This window comes from Cydia fagiglandana, chromosome 13 (genome assembly GCF_963556715.1).
Source record: "Cydia fagiglandana chromosome 13, ilCydFagi1.1, whole genome shotgun sequence".
Taxonomy (NCBI): domain Eukaryota; kingdom Metazoa; phylum Arthropoda; class Insecta; order Lepidoptera; family Tortricidae; genus Cydia; species Cydia fagiglandana.
In genome coordinates, this window is record NC_085944.1 from 43,143 (window position 1) to 62,461 (window position 19,319).

General features: G+C 38.9%; 2 long non-coding RNA genes across 2 annotated transcripts in view; one reads left to right on the plus strand and one right to left on the minus strand.

Annotated features, from left to right (window-relative positions):
* The window catches only part of LOC134669760 (uncharacterized), a 127,291-nt gene that overhangs the window by 15,616 nt on the left and 92,356 nt on the right, over positions 1 to 19,319 (minus strand). The window lies entirely within an intron of this gene.
* LOC134669932 (uncharacterized) lies at positions 14,304 to 16,970 on the plus strand. Its single transcript, XR_010098992.1, has 2 exons — positions 14,304 to 14,963; positions 15,167 to 16,970. It is a non-coding gene; the product is annotated as an uncharacterized LOC134669932 (long non-coding RNA).

Sequence of the window (19,319 nt, forward strand, 5' to 3'; positions counted from 1 at the left end):
TAAATCTGTTAAGAGCACGGCGAGGGGCGGGGAGGAGGGGCTCTGTTATTAGTTGTCTTGAGATGTGAGAATAAATTAAAACTAGGAAGACATATTGCTTGTGTTCCTTTGAAATGGAGCTCTGGCTTTGCACAGGTAGAACGAGCGCTCCCGACGAGGAAACGCTAACAATTTTTGTTTTGACGCAGGTGTTTTACAAGATTTTAATGTGCATCAAGTAGTAAGTTAACTTTTTTTAGCTTAGCACACGGTATTGTAACTATGGTAACGAAGTGGGAATGCGTTTACGCACGGTGTGTGGGACTCGCTGCTCCTTTCCACTCTATCATTTACTATACCTACCTACCTAATGATAACATCTGGTAACGTAAACAATTTTAACCATTTGTAAGGATATCATTATTTGAATAATATTTTTATTTCATTAGGGTTCCGTATACAAAGGGTAAATACGGGATCCTATTACTAAGACTCCGCCGTCCGTCTGTCCGCCCGGCTATATCTCATGAACCGAGATAACTACTCGTATACAGTTGAAATTTTCACAGATGATGTAATTCTGTTGCCGCTATAGCAACAAATACTAAAAACAGAATAAAATAAAATAAATATTTAAGTGCCCATACAACTATAATTTGTACATTGTGTTTTGTTATTTAATTAATAGTCTATTACGACACTTTGTTATTGGGAATTTGCGATAAATCCCTATAATGTTGAAGGATTCAAAACATTTGGATGATCATAAATTACAGACCGAATCACAATGGCCACAGTGAGCGACCGCTTGAAAGGCGATAACCCACAATATTTAGAGTTGGCTCATGTTTTACAACCTGTACATTATGAATGGGCGTCCCGTACCGTCCAGGACGAGTCGTTATACCCGCGGGACGTCTGTCTACAAGCTCATTTGTTCATCTCTAGTATATTTGGCTCCTTTCATCGGTCGGGTTCTAGACCGTCCGCGACTATGGGCCCGATTCGGATTTTGAAATAGACATCTATTAAATATCTTTTAGACATCACCAAGATCCTACGATAACGATATGCTTAAGATCTAACCTGTCAAATTTGACATTTGCGCGATTCTGGAGATACTATTGAACGATTTCCACAGGATATGACTTAGAGATCTAATTCACATCTATAATAGATATCTAACGCTATCTAACGTAAAAGTGACATTGGTTGCCCGAATTGCGCTGCAAAAGAGAACTAGTTAATATCTAAACTACATATAACGTATCTAGAATGGATCTAGTACGTGTCGTCTCTTGTGAATATTTTGAGATTCGAATACGGCAGTCGGTACCGGTATACAGTGCAGTTACCAAAATAGTGCGGACGAGCACGTTTTATTTGTTTCTGGTTTTGTATTTTAATGTGTTTAAGAATAGGTATACTTTTGCTTTAAGAATCCAAGTACTTGAAAAAAGGAATGTTATAGAGGTTATATTCAGATGTTCGAATGTTATAGTCCAGAAAGAAAATAAAATGGTAATATTTGTGAAATTAACAAAAATGTTTCCTGATGTCCCCGATAATGCGTAGGTGTTACGACTGTTACGAGTTTCGAATATTTATATAGTATAGTGGAGGTGAAACAATACAAATCCCCGGCGCAACCATACTCTCACCCTTAGGTTCGTGACAACTACACGTAATCGGAGGTCAGCGTAAGAGGTCCGCCTGCGGCGTAGCGTTTTGTAAATTGTTGCTGTTTCCGGCCCCGGACCGGAGCCGGCTTCCGGTCTCCACGATACCATCAGCAGGTGGTTTGAGATGGGTTATTTGAGCGCAAACACAACTATAACTACCTGCCAACCTGAATTTAGAGATGTAACGCCAAAATATGTAATGATTTTTTCAAATTTAAAACCTCGTGGTAATAATTATGATTTCGACACAATTTACTATCCCTATTACTTAATTAGATACATTTTTATGATGCAGCAACGTCTGAATTGAGTCTGAACTTGTAACTGGATTGGATCTAGCGTCAACAGAGGGAAGGCCGAGTTTTCTAACTCAGTTCTATATGTTACCTGCATCGGCTGCATCGGAACTCCACAACTAAATATTGAACTGAACAAAGCCTTGTGCGGACCAAATATTCTATTAGCATGGACAATTGGACATAACTAGCTCGTTCCATTAATTAAAGTGTTTGAACAGCATAAACATGAAACTCAATTATCGGATTTATTCGTACCACTGTAATGTAATTGATCGCTGGTTTAGCAGTATTCTGAATTCAAAATCTGCTACGCTTATTCGAGCTGATCATGGTGCACGCAAAGTGCACTACGAGTCGTGTCTCGCTCTCTTAGTTCCAAGGGCTTAACACAAGAGTATGAAAACTTTAACACAATGTAAAATCAGAATACCGTTGTTGGATTCTATTTTCTGTTGCTCTGGTGATGAATAGGTACATTAATGGTTTCACTACTTTTACAAGATAATTCAGATTACGGCGAGATGGGGAAAGCTAGGTTATCGATGTATGAGTTTCATAAAAGCGTAACAGCATTTACGGAGAAGAAATGTTTTCTTTATTTTACAGGGCTTTTTTAGGACTTGGTTGCCTAGGTACCTACTAACTTCATTAGAATATATCGACGGGTTGTTGCTTTCAGTTGTTTAAAAATATATTGTATTATTCACTGAAAAATATGATGAAATCTTACCGACTAGCTGGTATTTAGTTAATTTCAAGCGAAATTCATTGATTGTACTTATAATGATGTGCATACTAATTCCTGGTACGACAAAAGTTTTGTTTGAAAACTTCGGGTCGTCCTCACATTTGGATCGAGTTGAAAACGTTGCAAAAATAAAACAACGACCCCCGTAAGTATTCGAACAATGAGATAAGTAAAATACTAGATATTGAAACGATATGGATTAGATATGTCAGTGTCAAACAAGTGTCAAAAGTGACGTATTAGTTTGAAGAAACGTCAATTTTGACACTTGTTTGACACTGACATATCTAATCCATATCTTTTCTAGATCTATTAACTGACGTATCTTAAAGTTGGAATCGGACGCAATTAAATTTTTGGTACCTACTCCACCTACCTAAGTAGTAAGTACCTACATCGCGCGATGGCGCCGCGCGGCGCGGGGCGCGGCCGGCCGCGGTGATCCGAAATCTCATCAACCTTTTTACTTAGGATTCCGCCTAAATAACGTAGTATCGGTTAGTTACAAAACGTCGATTAAATCACTGCCTCTACTTTCCTTAAAAGGGATTCCAATGCTTATTGATTATTTATAGTAATGGGCTATTGGGAATGGATATAAAATTGAAGGCTTTAAGTTACGGCCTGGGAGTAAATAATGTTTTCAAGCGGGTAGCCTATTACATCTACACAAGTATGTATTTGAATTGTCCACTTTATCATGATCGAGTGACAAGCAGATGACATGGGGATGCAGCTTTCGTCTATCACGTGATCTTGATGGTGGCTCGTATCTAATTACATATTGTACGCTATTTGACCGCATTCCATCTCGCGGAATTTCCTAACGGAATGAAGTTCCATGTTAACTACCTACCTGCGAATGATAATAAATACTTACTACCTACTGCAATTACATTAGTCAATACCGATAGTAACTAATTGTAGCACTAGGCGATTAGGCGTCATTAGGCGATAGCACAACATATTAAAGCCTATGTTTAACTAGGTACTATTATATTTTTAGTTTTATGATTAGACAGCAATTACCGTCGCACACGGACACCTGCAATACCAGTGCGGGTTGCAAGGTCCTTGCCGGCATATAAGATGGGAGTACGCTATTGCAGATTTGAAGGTCGTACCTATCTCACGTAAACCAGCTCTGCCAGCTGCGGCTGCAAGCTGAGTCGATCCCCATAAACCGAAAAAATTAATAAATTATTTCGTACCATATCTAATTTTATACATAACAAATGTACCTACTTATAAATGCTTATCTTTTATTTTCGAATTTCCTCTCATTAACCTATTTCGTATTATGCACCCGCAGCTCGTGTTTCTCTGGCTAGCCTCGTTTTGTTTACTCCGGACCTCCGCTCACTGCACATTGCCCCTCTCTCCTAATTGCGCGTAATTCGTCGTTCGACCGCGTTCGCCTTTCATGAATAATGAGATTAATGAGCCCGTACAGTTTTAATGAAGCTGTTGGAAAGGCGGCATTGTCTCTCCAGTCCAGGGGTGGCATTGCAATTACTAACGGGTTTCGAATGTTTAGAACCAGTATAAATATGTCTTAAATAATAAAAAGGCAAGCGTCCGGTTTCATGCTTTTATGCGTTTTAAGGAGATGAGGACTCAAAACCTGACAACACAGATAACCCAGGATTAATCGTCCTGGCGCCCACGTATGTACGAGGAGGTCCGACTCGAACTCGGAAATGGGCTGGACAAAGAAGAACAATAATTATAAGTCTTCTGAATATGGATTGTCATTAATCATTTCAACAACTTGTAAAGACAGAGTCGCGGATCGAGACTGATGATAGTATTGAGGAATAGTATACGAGCAGCGAGTTAACTGTGCTGACAATGATGGTATTAGTTTTGACCGTTCTTGAGCTCACGAGCGACCTGTGTGTGTATACAGGCACCAATAATGAATCATGCTTTAATTGCTTAGGATTCGTTTTCAGTCCATAATAATAGCTAAGTAGGTATAACACAAATAATTATACAATACATATAGGTATTGGCATGATATGGCTCTGAGGGTCTTTTATTCTATACGTTTCAAATGCATGCCATCAAACCTAGAGACCCAAAGGTACGAGTATTTTAGTACCTAGTTGCTTTGTATCTTATCTTATAATAATGCAGTGAGACGATTCGTTTTTTATACTTGTATTAATAACAATAATAACATGTGAAGAGGCCACTGAATACAGGCATTATCACTTGTTTAAACTGCTTACTTCTTCTTCCTCGAGTTATCCCGGCATTTTGCCACGGCTTGTGGGAGCCTGGGGCCCGCTTAAACTGCTTACTATCTATTTAAATTATTAACTTATGGAGTCTGATAAAAGAAACCCCATAATAAAATTAAAACTCTGTGTTGGAAACTTTCATAACTTATTATAAAAGTTTTTGGAAAGAGCCAAGGGGCCCGAGGGTTGAAAAGGAAAGAGGGTTTTTTAGAAAATTTTACCAAGCTTAGGTATATCTTTGATGCAGTATTTGTGTACAACTTCTGCATCAAAGCTGAACAAAGCGTGTTTCAAACTGCTTAAGACATCTGTCACTTGCGTTACGCGTCGGTAGGTAGGTACTAACTAGCAATTAGGTTGCCTGCCGTCTAAGCTAGACACTGCTCGCATGCACAGCCAATTTACTGGAGGCTTAATGCTGGGAGATGCCAGCGCCGGAAGTTTCATCAATATTATAAACTAATCAGGAAGCTGAGATGTCGAGGTGAATAATATCAGCAGGTGTAGAATAGATAATTTTATTGTACCATGCAGCAGCAGGCAAATTGCTCAGGGAAGGGTAGATATATATAAAATATATACTGCCCATTATTTATAATATAAACATTCATAAATATGTTTAACATTTAAATTTAATTAGGTTATATTTTTATTCGTTTTCATGAAACAGTGTTTTCCCATTGCCATTTTCAATTACGGCGTATTTATGCGTGATGAGCAGGGCAAACTAGTGGAGATACGCTCAATGACACCGTAAGTGAAGATAAGTATTGTACGGTCAGTATCAGCATTAGCTAATATGAGGTATTCAAAATGTCATGCACATTCTCATTACTTGAATAACATTTGAAGTTGTGTCCAGTTTATTTAAACACCCCGGTCAACAAGTAAGAACGAAGCTAGGACTTTAAACATGACATTGCGAGACCGTGAACTGGGGGTCTACTCTACATGTATCGTTTATTTACTGTGATACAACGAGTATTATGTTGGAGCACACGTTGCAAGAGGTCGGAGGCGAAAGGAGTCGCATTCTGTACACCCACAGTCAAGTCACGACCCGCGCTCTACATTATTACGCGCTGAGATACGGGGATGTCGGGAATACTTTAATATTATTATGAACGTTAAGTTTATTGCGAAGATACTGGTTGTTACAGATACCAGCACGAGACGTGCAAGAGCGTATCCAGACACTACTCGTAAAGTGTATCTTTACATAGTAAAATGTGTTCTTTCTATATTGAAAGGGAATCGAGGCGCGTTAGGGAACTAAAATAAATTTGACGCAGAGCAAAGTTCATAATTATCTTGCCATCTGGCGTTGTGACCTGTTGTGGCCCGTAAAATAGGTAAATTATCGGCTTTTGGTGGGAATGGAAAATAATGTTCGAAGGTGGACACATATTTACGTTTACAGATGCTTCTTTAACTTACCATTGTTTTGACCTATCTCGGTCTCCCCTACTCCAGTAAAAGCCCTAGTAATACCTAGACCGGCAGTATTTCATAAGTAATTAAAAGGACCGCGTTTAATAACGCGCTTTTTAGCTCGCATTATGAGCGTAAGCCGAGAATGAGGTTTGTCATCGTTTTCAACGAATACACAGGATAAAATAGAGACCGTATCGGCTATATATGGAGTGTGTGGTGACGAGGAAACTATGATTAATGATCCAGCTTGACATAGCAAAAAAAATTAACTGCCCTAATTCTCTTACCGTTTAATATACGTCAACAATAACCAAAATGTCGGCATTACCGCTAGGTGAAGCCACTGTCGCCCACACAGCTCAGTTTTAAATAAAATCAAAATTGCCTGCCTGACAGCTGTTGAATTTGTTTTGACAGAAGAAATATCAAGCCGCGGAGAAATCCGTCAAAAGTCAAATTATTTTCATCTGTATGCAAATAGATAATCTTTTGACAAAATGGGTTAATTATCTGGGAAATGCGAGACATGGAGCCGACGTGGGCGTTACGCAGAATATGTAATTATTTTATGTTTTAATTTCCATTCCGCTAGAAAGAACCATTTGTCGTATGTTTGAACTTCGTGATAAACGTAAATGTAGTTGTGCTCGGTAATTATGTGCAGAGTGAATAATTTATAGCGTAAAGTTTTACCGTCGATGTACGGTCACGGTCAGCCAAGAAAGTGGTCTACCACATTTCGACTCCATCAATCAGATGATACAAACATACATACTAATCAATTAATTATTTTTACAAAATAGGACTCTAGTACGGCTACCACCAGTTTCGACATTGACAGATACGCTCGCGTCTACTTAAATTACTTTCTATACATCTCGCTTGCACTAATATGTGAGGACGAGTGAGATGCATGAAAGTAAGTTACTTAGACGCGACCGTATCTGTCAATGTCAAAACTGATGGTAGTGGTTTAAGCTACGCCCGTTTAAGTGATGTTATATAACTTACTAATTTCATGAATCATCATGATTGCATGGATGACCCACTGATTATTTTATCATCCTGTGTACCTTCTTTTATTTATGTATTTATTTTAATCTTTATTGCACAATACATGAAGGTACAAATGGCGGACTTAATGCCTTAAGGCATTCTCTACCAGTCAACCAATGGGTCAAACCAGAAAGATTAAGTAGGTGCAGTGTCTTTAAAGTAAATGAGTTTGTAAACAAGACTCTATATGAATATAAACTATGGTGATAAACTTACACATATACTTAATACAAATAGACTTACATACATAATATACATAATTATATACCTTGTGTGAATCATTAAGTTGACGAAGAAGAAAGTTTGTCAAGGAAATGTTTGCGCAGCATGCGCTTGAATGTGAATTTGGTCTGCGCTTGTCTGATAGAGAGTGGGAGACCGTTCCAAAGCCTGATAGCCTGGACAGTGAAAGAATTGGACATGAAACCCGTTCGATGTTGGGGGACAATGAGCTTAAGGCTACGGGAAGAGCGGAGATCTGTGCCTGGACGTGGGGTAACAAATTTAAATTTCGAGCGGAGATACTCTGGGGCGGACGGATCAAACAAGATTGAGTAGAGAGTACACAGAATACGAAGGGACCTACGATCTCGTATAGGGAGCCAATTAAGTTTTCTATGAAAAGCAGAGATATGGTCATACTTACGAAGTCCAAACACGAACCGAATGCAGCTATTAAGTAGCCGGTCAAATTTATTTAAAGAATCTTGAGTGAGATTAGTGTAACAAACATCAGCATAATCAAGGACAGGCAGAACAAGAGCTTGGACAAGGAGAGGTTTTGTGCTGACCGGAAGAAAATGTTTATGGCGATAGAGTGCTCTTAACGTGTTAATTACTCTACGACTAACGTCGGACACCTGTGGTTCCCATGTGAGCCCACTGTCAATTGTTAGCCCCAGGTTCTTCACTTGCGATGAAAGCGGAATAACTTCAGTTTCAAAGAGAACTGGCGCCAATTCCACAGTGTTTACCAAAGAGAGTAAGCGGGTGCTGCCAAGTAATATGGCCTGGCATTTAGCTGGGTTGACTGTGATACCAAAGCAATGTGACCAAGTGGAGATATGGTTAAGGTCTAAGTTTATTTCAGCGATTGCCTGGTCCAGATCCTTAGCTCTCGCTTGGGTATAAAGCTGCAAGTCATCAGCATACAGATGGTAAGAGCATTTAATTTTAGAAGTAATAAGGTTAATAAAAATCGAGAAAAGAAGAGGTGAGAGAATTCCGCCCTGTGGAACTCCAGAAGTGAGAGTGCACCAGTCAGAAAACGTACGATCAGAACGAACCGCCTGACGACGGTCCTGAAGATACGAAGAGAACCAACCAGCCGCAGATGAAGATAAGTATATTCAGATGCCTAAGAGTGGCCAGTAACAGATCATGGTTAACAGCGTTAAAAGCATTGGAGAAATCGATAAGGACCAACACTGTCAACAATGAGGAGTCCATGCCGAGCCTCACGTCATCGACCACTTTGAGCAAAGCGGTGGAAGTACTGTGGCCACGACGAAAACCAGACTGAAATGAAGAAAGTAATTGATTGGAATAAATGTAAGTGGACAGTTGTTTAATGGACAATAGCTTCTAAAATTTTTGAAAGAAAGGGGAGAATAGAAATTGGTCTAAAATCTTTAAGTGCACTAGGGTTGGAAACTTAAGGCAGAGGAATGACATAGGCGTGACGCCATAACGAAGGAAAAACCCCAGAAGACATAGAGAAATTAATAACATGCGTAATAACAGGGAGAATACATTCTAAAATGGAAGTAATCATAGTTCTACTTAACTCGTCATGGCCAACAGCATTCGATTTCACAGACATTATTGTTTTTCTAATCTCCTCATCTGTGGCTGGGGTAAGAGAGAAAGCGTTTGTAGTAAAACAAGGCAGGGCACTGATTTCAGCAATACTAAGAACTTTCGTAACAGGGTCTAAGGAAGAAGGTTTTGCAAAGTGGGAATTTAGATCGTTTGCCGAAAAAAGAGAAGAAGTTAACTTGTTAGCAGATTTAACTACGCCAATCGATTTGAGAAATTTCCACGTCTCAGCTGGTGAAGACATGGCGATGTTGTGGTGAATGAATTTACGTTTTGCTGCTCTTACCATCTGGTTGCATTTATTTCTGGCAGCCTTAAAAAGGCACCAATTCTCCTCGCAACGGTCGCGCTTAAATTTGCAAAAAGCCCGATCTCGTCGTGTCATCGCGATACGTACCTCTCGCGTGAACCACGGCGCCGGAGGCCTCTTCAACCGTACTGTGCGTATAGGCGCATGAATGTCGAAAAGCTTAAGAACAGACGAGTTAAGGGCCGCCACCGCTTCATCAACCGACGAAGCTGTCAGCGTCGACGACCAATCTACCGCGCGTGCGTCCCTCTGTAAGGCTTGAATGTCAAGTCTGGCAAAACTGCGGAGTTGTATCGTCACACGCTGCAACTTAGGAGGACGAAGGCGATAACTGAGAAAGACGAGATTTTATAGGGATTGCTAGTTGATCGAATGATCGTACTCATCTCGATAGTACTCGACTCGTGGTCATATTTTCATTTTATACTTAAATCAGTTAAATGTACAAACAGCAACTCTTAACTGTCCATCGGTGGATCTTACGCAAACTTCAAACATCAACATTTATTCAGCAATTAGGCCACAAGGGCACTTTTATACACATCAACATTGAATTTACATACAAGCAAAAGAAAAAAAAATAATACATCAACAATTGTCTTTTGTTATAAGGCTTACCGATAGACAGTTAACAGTATGGGCAGTGGTACCCACCTACAAAGGAAATGGGTCAGTCTCATTACATATTAATAAATTAGTAGAACAAAATGGTACGGTTTCCACATATTAAAGAAAGAAAACCCACGTGATGGTTTTCCTTATTATGGGTAACGTAAACATGATACATATTTTATCGATAATGAATTAGATTTGAGTTTGCCTGTCTCCATCACTAAATAAGTTAGGTACTAGTACGGGGCATGAATAATTTCCTAGAGCGGCATTTGAAGTATAAAAATCTAAACTTGAATTGTATTTGAGTTCACATCCTTTTTTATTTCTCCTATCTTATTACAAATGAGATGCACTGCGAATTATGTCATCAAAATTGTCAAAGATTTTTAAAGCACCAATTAAACTCCAAACGTCGTTAACAAACACAATAATGAGTCTTGGCTCTGTTTATTGCGTATGCATAACATTTGGTACGCTAAGCTCTGGTCTGCGCGGGTTAAGCCGGCTTTCTAATGTTGGTTCGGTCGGGATTGTCGGCAATCCTGTCTTAGTTGTATTCATAATAATAAACAAAGAAAGATAGTGACTATAGTTTACGAAATATTTGAAAGTACAAATCCCTTCAACATCTTTAACTCACACATGCAAACAACCACCCTCACACAAAGGAAGTGTTTAATAAGAGTCTTGGTTCTGCTTATTGCGTATGCATAACATTACGCTAAGCTCTGGTCTGCGCGGGTTAAGCTGGCTTTCCAGTGTTGGTTTAGCCAGCAACCCTACTGTCGGAGCTGTGTTCATAATAATAAACCAAGATTGTATAGTTTACAACATATTATTTACTCCGGTTCACCATACAACTTTACTGAGAGACCAGGGGGCCTAGCCAAGATGACAATCGTTGATATAAAACGCCAAATAAAGGTTAAATAATTTATGGAAATGGGGATTATAGTTAACACGTTGAAATTTCTACGGTAACAAAGGTGTGTTGCAATATATTTGACCATTCTGACCATTATATTTTGACGCCGATGATACATTGTGCAATGCGGGCGATATGACCATAAAAATAATGAGAGTCAAATATTTCTTTAATTTTTTTTAATCTTACTTTACCTATGAGCAAGACTGAAAATAGCCTTCAAATCTTCATAATTATATGTGTTTTAAATAGGTTAATATCTATCGTCGAGGTGTTTCGGGCTCGTGAGTGTAACGTTAATGTGAACATAACATTTGATTAGTAAATGATTCCGTAGGTCATCACCATCAGTAGGTACTTATTTAATTAAAAACCGGGCAAGTGCGAGTCGGACTCGCGCACGAAGGGTTCCGTACCATAATGCAAAAAAAAAAACAAAAAAAAAAGCAAAAAAAAAACGGTCACCCATCCAAGTACTAACCACTCCCGACGTTGCTTAACTTTGGTCAAAAATCACGTTTGTTGTATGGGAGCCCCATTTAAATCTTTATTTTATTCTGTTTTTAGTATTTGTTGTTATAGCGGCAACAGAAATACATCGTCTGTGAAAATTTCAACTGTCTAGCTATCACGGTTCGTGAGATACAGCCTGGTGACAGACGGACGGACGGACGGACGGACGGACGGACGGACGGACGGACGGACGGACGGACGGACAGCGAAGTCTTAGTAATAGGGTCCCGTTTTACCCTTTGGGTACGGAACCCTAAAAATGTTCCTTTAGACTTCATACAGACAGACGTTTTTAGGGTTCCGTACCCAAAGGGTAAAACGGGACCCTATTACTAAGACTTCGCTGTCCGTCCGTCCGTCCGTCCGTCCGTCCGTCCGTCCGTCCGTCCGTCCGTCCGTCCGTCTGTCACCAGGCTGTATCTCACGAACCGTTTTTTACCTACCTACACTATTTACAGCCCTATTGGGTGAAGAAGTTTAGTGTTTATAATCATCATTCATCCTTGTGGATAGATAGGGTTAATCTCTCTCATCTCATTATTCTCATTAGTCGTTTAAACTTGGAACAGTTTTTAGGGTTCCGTACCCAAAGGGTAAAACGGGACCCTATTACTAAGACTCTGCTGTCCGTCCGTCTGTCTGTCACCAGGCTGTATCTCACGAACCGTGAAAGCCAGACAGTTGAAATTTTCACGGATGATTTATTTCTGTTGCCGCTATAACAACAAATACTAAAAACAGAATAAAATAAAGATTTAAGTGGGGCTCCCATACAACAAAATTTTTGACCGAAGTAAGCAACGTCGGGCGGGGTCAGTACTTGGATGGGTGACCGTTTTTTTTTGCCTTTTTTTGCATTATGGTACGGAACCCTTCGTGCGCGAGTCCGACTCGCACTTGCCCGGTTTTTTTTACAATATGCCATTTCGTCTATACTGTAGCCAAGTAGCATCATAACCAATGATCGTACATTTTCCAGTATCTTTGGTGCAGCATAGTGGTGTTAATGGAATTGGTAATAGGTAGATAATTTCAACTGAAATGGTAAATTAAGGTTAATATTAACGTAATTAACGCTAATTAATTATTAGGGTTGAAATTATTTATACCAATTCCGTTAATACCACTCCTTATGCACCAAAAATGCTGGAAAATGTACGATCGCTGATCATAACAAACACTGCTCTAACACTTTCTATCTGTAACCAAAAGGCATCATAAACGACACAAAATTAATTTCGTTGCCAAAATCTCTCGTTGAAAGCCACTCAATATATATATGCAATTTGGGCCCCGTCGAAACGTTGCACATGGGATATGAGTATCCGCTTCTCGAGCGGCCTCGCGCTGCGTCCCGCGGGTCGGCTCGGCGCATAATTGCTGGAGCTTATTCCTATTTACCTCAAAAGAACCCGAGTCGAGTTCTCTAGCGCCAGTGTAAACATAGGCAAAGTTTCGTCACAAGTATGCGTATTCATACAGTTTGGCTCGATTTGCCGACTCTACTACGAGTACGTCCGGTGAGCGTTTGGACACAAGCTCTGAGTTTATATTAACGCGCAGATTAAAACTTAATTGGTCCGTACTTCATCGGCTGATAGGCGTGAGAAGCATCGCTCAGTGCTCTCATATAGCGATTGTTGGTTTCAGCATACCAATCGCGTCAGGTGTTCGATAACTTTACACGGTTAGTGGTTACTATTAATGTACCTAAGTAATGTACGGTCACGCTCCCTGATTGTTGAACCATTTAGGGTCATAGCTAAATTAGTTGTTGGATACTTACGCTCTGGAATGTCCAATTTAGCTAGAATCCTAAATGGCTCAACAATTGCGGATCGTGACTGTACTATTTTACTACGTCCACTCAAGTCTTTTGTAGTGGTTTTGAAAATATGAGTCTAAAGTTACTTCAAGCGAGTATCCTGTAATATTTTTTAATTTTCTATACTATCGACTTTCATACTTAAGTACCTAGTGACAAAATTTGTGCCACATTAGGTGGGTAATTATAATATATAATAATTTCGATAAAATAATACATATTATTTGTATATGTATTTTACTTTCTAATTCTAATTGTGTTCCAAAAACACGAATGAGGTCGAATGGCTTCAGAAAATAAGTTTGATTTTGCTTGAAATACCTTCACTTAATAAAACATAGTCGATATCAGCAATTCTGTTGACGTAAGTACGATAACTTAAATTCTAGGTACTAATAAATATAAAGCGAATGAAATCCAAAAGTTATTTTATCTGAATAGAAAATAAATTAGATTCCCATTTAGCTAAGTGAAAGATTTATAGGTATCTCTATAGACAGTCTCACAGAGATAAAGAAGCGAACATACTTAAGTGCCTCACGATTACATACACTCAAGGCCAAAGAAAACGGGTCTCTTTGTATAGTCAACAGTGGAAGTGGCTGATCGGGCAAAGTGTTCAATATGGATAAACACAACTCGCTGAGTTCCCTATAAAGTCGTGTTAGGATAACTTTAGACACTACATCCGTTGTTGACTGTTAAGTATGGAAATGTTCATATAATGTGACTCGTTTTCATTATACTGAACTTGAGTGTACGTTTACAGGAGCTCAATAATGCAGAGACAGGTAATGATATTAAATTGGTATTACATTTTCTGTTTCAAATCAAATCAAATCATCTCATTTATTCGTGATAAACTATAACATACACAAGTAAATAACAACAAAGAAAGTTAAACATAAAATAAATAAATAGTTTACCACGAAATGGTCCCGCCTCAGCATAAAATGCTAACCCAAAAGTCAGCGCTGATCTTCCGGTGAGACCATTTGTGGGTCACGAACGCAGCTGTACGACACGGCCCCATCATAAAACAGAACGCGACTTGGCGGCGGAGAGTGGATGGGCGGACGGGCAATCAGCGCCATCTGCCGGTGAGATGTCAAGATGACATAAGGCCATGTCGTACAACACGTGCTGTTCAATAACAAGTCCATTCATTTTATTATTATCTTCTAAAACGACTAAAACACTAGTATCAGTGCATAACACTAAAGAAAATAATCGTGATTACATGATGAATTAAAAGAAAAGTACAATCTTACAACAAAAAACAAAGAATACTACCTATAGGTGATTAAGGTTTACAAATACAAAAAACAAAAAAAAGACTGACAATGGAATAAAATAAAGCTTGACTTTTCGTTTTTACGAGTTTTTTACATGAAGAAGATGAATTATTACTTAAATATAAATATAACGCACAATAGTGATGCAAGAAGAAATGAGAAAGAACAACAGTTTTCAGACGCATTGAGTGAAAGTGAGGATAGGACAGAAAAGACAGGTAACCTATATTACAATATTATTGATTTGCCCACAAGTATATATAAAAAAAAAGTAAAAGTAAAACAATTAACAACCACATAATTATAGGAATAAGAAATTACACTAAAAGAAGCTAGTATCATGTCTTAAAGTCTCCTGTTGCCGCTGGTGTTGTAGTGTACATAGTTTAAGCTTGGCTTTAAAACTTATTATGCTTTGTAGGTTCCTGAGGGGTGGAGGAATGTTGTTCCAGCAGCGGCTTGCCGTGTACCTAAAGCTCCCACGAAAAGCTGCCGAAGCATGTTGAGGTGTCACCAACTGCACACTGCAATTACGCGCCCCAAGTGACCTACGGGTGGACATCCATGATAACTTCTCGAAGAGATACGATGGGGACTTGTGTTTTACTACGCCAAATAAAAGATAAGCCAGATGAAGCTTGCGACGGTGTAGCATTTTGAGAATACTGTGCTTATTTAGAAAAGGAGTCACGTGGGCTCTTGGTGGAATGTTGAAGCAGAAACGAGCACAAGCATTTTGTACCCGCTGAATAAGTCGCTTTGTTTTTGCCAGAAGACGTGGACCATAAACCAAATCCATATAGTTTAATTTAGACAGAACAAGTGTTTCAATCAACTGAATGCGCAATGTTTCATTAATGAACGGTCGTATGTTATATAAAAGTTTAAGCCTGTAGAAACAGTTTCTCACAGTTTCCGCAACATGCTTTTCAAATCTGAGTTCACTATCTACAGTTAAGCCTAAATTTCTAGCCTCATACACTCTTTCAATGGGTTCACCCGATAACATTACATCTCTAGCAGGTCCTATGTTGCTCAACTGAATTTTGGTGCCGAATATCAGATATTTTGTCTTAGATGGGTTGAGCATAAGACTATTGTCTAGTGCCCAAGATGCTATGTTTGCAAGATCTATATTAAGTTTTTGTATAGCACTGTCAATTTCAGATGGTTTACAGGAAATGTATATCTGTATGTCATCTGCATAAATATGATATTTGCAGTGTGTAATATGAGTCCCGATGTCTGCTGTATATAAAATGAACAGGATTGGGCCGAGTATCGATCCCTGTGGTACACCTCTGGAAAGGGCCATTTTACCTGAGACTTTAGCTGATCCATCACTTAAGCTCAGTTTAACATACTGCTGCCGCTCACTGAGATAACTATGAAACCAACGCAGTGCACTGTTATCAAAGCCATAATAACTTAGCTTAGACAGCAGCAGGTCTGTATGAATGCAATCAAATGCCCTAGAAAAATCAAGCAGTACAAGTAGTGTGCACATGCCCTTATCTTGTGACCAAAGTATGTTGTCTGTGACATCTAGCAAGGCCGTCACAGTGCTGCGCCCCTTCCTGAAACCCGACTGCACATCTGGTAAGATACCGTTACTCTCAATGTAGTTATTTAGTTGTTCACACACAATCTTTTCCAGTATCTTAGACATACATGGTAGAATGCTGATAGGCCTAAGGTCCTTTAATTCGGAGGGGTTAGAGGTTTTAGGAAGTGGGCGCACGATGGCCACCTTCCAACTGTCAGGAAAAGTGGATGTTAAAATAGAGGTGTTTATCACATCAGTCAGTAAGCCTATAGTATAAGGAAAAGTCATAAGCAGCATTTTTAAATTAATTAGGTCATGCCCTTCTGCATTTGATTTGAGTTTGGATACAATTTTTAGCAACTTATCTGAGCTAACTGGTTCAATATGAAATTTCGACTTGTTGTAGCTGTTGAACTCAAAGTAAGTTAATTGAGAAATTGTGACATGTGACGCAATTGGTATGTTTAAAAAATGTTTATTTATTATATCAGGGTCGCTGAAAGTAGATGGCAGTTCTAAATTATTTTTAGGCAGAATGGTAGATTTTAGATTTTTCCACAGAGATTTCGGCTCCTTAATTTTATTATTTATGTTGTAGTTAAAGAAAGCTAGTTTTTCATTGTATATGGCCTTATTTACTGTTGACTTTAGGTCCTTATAATAAAGTCTTTTACTCTCAGTCCCTGTCTTATGATAATCTGCGGCAGCTTGATCACGTATACGCATCATCAGTTTCACTGTGTCTGTGATCCAAGGATGTGAGGGTCCCTTTATTATAGATGTTTTCATGGGTGCATGCATGTCAAATATATTGACTATATGCCTACTCAGTGCTTCCACCTCGTCATTAACGTTCGGCAGCGCAGACATCTGATCCCACAACACACTACGCAAATCATTGTCAAAAAGAATAGAATTGATGTTATTAATAGGCCTGTGCAATATAGTGTAGGGCTTTGGTTTGTCCCGCTTAATCGCGAACTCGCACATAACAATACAGTGCCCAAGGAGTGACCCTACATGCTCAATATTAATTTTTTTGGCAATTAAATCGGTGCAAACCACATCAATAAGTGTTTGGCTTGTATTTGTAAAGTGCGTTGGCCCTGTCACAATTTGTGCTAAATTAAAACTGGAAAGGAAATGGTTAAACTTTGTTGTTTTAATATCATATGCAGTTAACAAATTAATATTGAAGTCACCCAACAGAATTAAATGTTCATAACTAGTCAATGAGCTAATGGTGTCTTATTAAATAAATACAAATGATTATGGTGAAGGTTTTTATTCTGCAACTAAATGGTTAAGTATCAAATTTTTTAGGCCTGAATATGTTTAGACACCGCTGTTCGGATTTAGGTAGCTTGTTATATAATATCGCGGTCTCAGGAGAGGCGTACCATAATTAACGGCAGTAATCCGATATCGGCGGATCATAATTAATATAAATTGTGAGTTTCAGGGCGCAGGCTAAACGGCGGGGAAATGTGTCTAAACCCGGCGTGGCGTGGTAGCTAACTAACTACATACCTACAATATAGAGCCCAATTCAGATGTATGTACGTAAATGTATGAACTAGCAGAAATCATCAGATCATTTTTTAATATATTAATGACGAACATAATATAAATTCATGTACATAGATCAGTCTAGCATAATTTATAATGTAATTTCATATTATGAGATTAAATATATGTGAAGGCCAGCCACACCTACCCCGCAGCCACACTTTGCCCTATGGACATTACCTAAAAAAACATGTTAATATGATCGTGTTAAGCCGCGGCGCGACGCGACGCGGGTGCACGGTATTAGCTAGTCGTTACCCGTTACGACGTCGCTCGTCGCTGTGACATCGTCGCGCGATGCAGACCACATCCCGCTAACTACAGTTGTTCGGTTATTTGCCTGCAACTAGGAGTTACTCAAGTTTTATGAGCCGCAATATTGCAGAAACTAATATTACTTAATGTGCTTTCACGACCTTGATGCAAGCTATAGACTGTGGGTAGTAATTGCATAGGGAAATTATGTTAAAGGGGTTGAAATTATAAACTGAAATAAAAGTAATAAAGTGAAGCCCTTAGAAGAAGTAAAGCCCTTCAGAGGCTAAAGCAGGAAATGAACTGGCATCTTAAGGTTACGCGGTAAATGCGTTGCACCTCTGGACTAACCGGCCACGTCGCCATTGATCCCTATTTCTCGAGTACATCTTTGAAAGTCTACCTACTCGTATTCGTCTTGGAACAACTCTAAGGGCGCGCAAGGTTTACTCTATAAAGTTTGTTCCCTAAGTTGTAGGGTTGAAATTATTTTCGTTGTCTCGTTTTTTGTCCCAATAATGTGACTTAGTGAATCCTTTTGTATCAAATGAGAAAATGTTTTTAATTTTCCCTATAAACATAATTATTACCTATACGAGTATAACAATCTCCTGCAATAATATGTTACACTTCGAAGGCCGCAAAAATATGTGACACGTTCCTATGGCTATACAAATAAGATCGTGTCAGTGTCGGTTTGCGGCCTTCGTTGTGTAACATATTATTGCAGGTGACTGTACAAAACGACGTATAGGTATTGTACATAAAAACAGAGACAGTAAACGTCACAATGAAGCGAAATTGCTAAAACATGTCTCATCATTTTATCTGTGTTTTCCATTTTGATTTTATGACCGCTTTGAAACTAGTTAATTTATCTATTCATGATGGAAATATAAGAAAACCAGCCATATGGTTGCCCTGACAAGTTGTCATTAAAACGTCAAGAATACTGCCCGGAGTGTTAAAATAACAAAACTGTTTATTATACCTAGCGAATCAACAGTTGGTTAAAGAGGTTAATGTATTAAAGTACATCGTATCATCATTGTGAACGGTGGGGTCAGTATTTTAATTTAACGTGAATATTAGGCTGTTTGTTCACGACACAGTTCCCGGCGCACTCGCTATTCGCTCGTATGGTTAGTTCAAAAGTATAGTTTAATTCAAAACTTAGTAGTACATACATGTAATATACTCGTAT